The following is a 3,443-nucleotide window of genomic DNA, read 5'->3' as shown; positions in this document are numbered from 1 at the left end:
AAAAGTCAGAGAAGGAACTCAAGGCAGGAACCTGGAGGTGGGGAATCGAAGCAACGTCCATGGAGGGGTGCTGCTTACTGGCTTACTCTCCATGGCTTGCTTAACTACATTTCATATGTAGCCCTGGACCATCCGCCCAGGGATGTCACTGTCTACAGTGAGCTGAGCCCTCACACATCAATCATTGATCAAGAAAATGACCCTAGAGACTTAACCCACAGGCCAGTCTGATGGAGGCAGTTCCTCAATTGAGAGTTCCTCTTCCCCGATTGTCAAGATGACAACTGCCCGCAGCCATCACAGAGCGTGAATGAATATGACATGCATTCTTGTAAAAATGAGCAGAATGAGATACAGAGGAGACAGAGAAAAGATAGACAGGCCCTAGAGAATGACTACATGCATAGTAAACTTACCGCCAAGATCTTAGACCTCTTTCTGCTTTGAGAACAGAAAGCTCTGGTGTGTCAGCCTCTCAGTCTTTGCCACAGCAGCTCTGTACACTCATACATGACACCAGGGGTCACAGTGCTGTGCAAGAAGATCTATCTGTCATATCTCCAAGTATAGGAATTAGAGCTGATCTGCCCTGACTACTAAGCTCTGAGATCTATCATGGAACACGGGGAGAGAGATGCCAGGCTACCCTTAACCAGCCGCATGGCAGGGGATGCTGAGATGGGCCTGTTTCCTAAAGACTGGCAGTTTGGACTTGAGGGCATTGGAGTAGCCTTGCAGGATTCTGTCTGAGCATTTCTGCTTCTGTGAACAAACACTTCTGCAGGTGGGCAGTCTGTTCAAACTGTACTTATTATTGTGAAAAGTGTGTTGTTGTGGGAATGCATTTCAAAATAATACATTTATTCTCTGATTTACTCTTTTGAAAGTATGAATTGCTAATTTTATGTGTATGGGTGTTTTTGCCTGCGTGGATATCTGTTTGGGACCTTTGGAGGCCAATTGAGGCCATTTTATTCCCTAAGACTGGAGCTATAGAGGTTGTGAGCTGCCATGTAAATGCTGGGAATTGAACTGGGTCAAATGGGTGCATAGCAAGTGCCCTTAACTGCTGAGCCATTTCTCCAGTTTGATTTATCCTCTTTTTGACAGCTATTTTACTTTTAGGGCCTGTGCGTGTACGCGCATGTGTTTGTGTGTGTGTGATGTGTATGTGTGATTGTACGTGTGTGTGTGTGTGTGTGGTGTGTATATGTTGTATATGATATGTGTGTGGTGTGTGTAATGTTGTATATGATATGTGTGTGGTGTGTGTTTGTGTGGTGTGTGTGTATGTGGTATATGTTTGTGTGTGTGTATATGGTGTATGTATTTATGTGTGTGTGTGATGTGTGTGTATGTGGTATGTGTGTGGTGTGTGTTTGTGTGTGTGTGGTATGTGTTTGTGTGTGCATGGGTTTATATGTGTGTGGTATGTGTTTGTGTGTGCATGTGTGTGTATGTGTGGTATGTATATGTTGTGTGGTGTGTGTTTGTGTGTGGTGTGGTGTGGTGTGGTGTGTATGTGTGTGTGTGTGTGTGTGTGTGTGGTGTGTAACCAGACTAGCTGACCTTGAACTCATCCCTCTCAGCCTCCCGAGTGCTGAGCCGACAGGTGTGTGCCATCATCCCTGGTTTATTTTACTTCTTCATCATACTTGCTGTCGGCACTGAATGAATGACTCCAAAGTTACTGTTCTCACAACTCCCAAAGTTAGAGAGCTGAAGCAAGTGACCAGCTCTCCCCACGTGATTTGTCTTGTTGCATCATTCATTCTTCACATCTTCACAACCTTTTCCACAGTAAGAGCCTCTGAGGCCAGCTTAGAGTGCACGACTGAAGAAGTGAATTGAGAAACAATGAGTGAAGGAGACCGCTAGGTTCTGGAACCCCAGGTTGCCCCTGGATGACTTGGGACTGAAAACTTTGCCCTCTGCTCCCACCATGGCTGATTTTAGAGGAGGGGAGGAGCTGCCTAACTTGGAAGGGACTTAGCTTGGTTTTAGAGGAGGCGATGGAAAACAAGCAAGGCTGGGAGCAAAGGTTCGTGTAAATGAGTGTAAGCCAGAAGCAAGGTGGGAGCCACGTGCTCTGTGGGTGATTATCCAGCTCAAGCTCTGGGATGGGGTCAGGAGACATGATACTTAGAAGGAAGGAAGAAACGCACAGACAGGAAGGAGAGAGAGAAAATGGATGAGAACTACTGAAAAGAGCAGCACCTAGGAGCTGGAGTTGATTTGAGAGCAGAGTCTTTGTGCTGAGAGTCCTGGGTCCCAGAAGCTGGCTGCTAAGACAAAGCTAGGGAGGAGGACTGACAGGCTTCTCAAGGAACAGGGCTCAGACGTGCGGCCTCCGTGACCCCTAGCAGAGAAGCTCCAGCAAGTATGGGTCCATCCTCGAGGCTGGCGAGTTTACTGGGTAGGGGCCAAGTTTCAACCAAGCTGGGCGCCCTTGCTCTCTGCAGAGGATGGAGCAAGAAGAGGTATACCCAGAACTGTGCCAGGCAAGCAGTCCCTTCCTTACACCTTAAGGGTCATGGGTTTCCTGCTTCTCTGGCTTTCTCAACGGAGTGGGCTGGTTTAGTGTGGTGTAGAATTTGGGTTTCAAACGTTACTGAACAACTGGGCTGAGTCTGCACAGGATGTTTAGTGACACATTTACTTTGAGAAGTCAAAGTGTCACGAGTTTATGGGACTAGCTTTCAGTGGGTCCTTCGGGGACCAAGGTTACAGGAACATCACTCACCCAATTCAACCCTCAGGCTTTCTTCAATTTCTTTTTTCAAAACCCATTTCTTAGATTTCAAAGAAAGTGTATGTTAATGCTGACAGGCTTTCATGTTAGAAATGGTATATTTTTATGGAATGATTTAAAGAGAAGGAAAGGGCATCACAAATTCATGATTCATAGGAATGTCTATACAGCTTTTTAGGACGAAGCCAGCGACAACAGGTCTTCAGGAAAGCGAACGTTGAAGGAGCAGGCGAGGACTGTGTTCTTTAAGGGAATCTTCCAGCTGTCCTGTGATAGCTAGATTGTTTCCTTCCATCATGACCCACTTCTATGCACATGAGGAATGCTTTACCCAAACTGAGATGCACTGTTATTCTAACAAACTTGCAAGAGTCCAGAGACTTAGCACAAAAATGATGTGGCGATCTGGAGAAATGGCTCAGCAATTAATAGCTCCGTACTGTTCTTGGATAGACCAAGGTTTAGTTCTCAAAACTATGACAGGCAGCTCACAACCGCGTGTAACTCAAGCTCCAGGGGAGCTGATGCCTTCTTCTAGACTTTACAGTCACTGGTACTCATGCTCACAGTTCCACACACAGACACAGACACAGACACAGACACAGGCACAGGCACAGGCACAGGCACAGGCACAGGCACAGGCACAGGCACAGGCACAGGCACAGGCACAGGCACAGGCACAGGCACAGGC

The sequence above is a fragment of the Mus caroli genome, chromosome 13 (genome assembly GCF_900094665.2).
Source record: "Mus caroli chromosome 13, CAROLI_EIJ_v1.1, whole genome shotgun sequence".
Taxonomy (NCBI): Eukaryota; Metazoa; Chordata; class Mammalia; order Rodentia; family Muridae; genus Mus; species Mus caroli.
The sequence above is the reverse complement of the archived record's forward strand: the minus strand, read 5'-3'. Positions refer to the sequence as shown.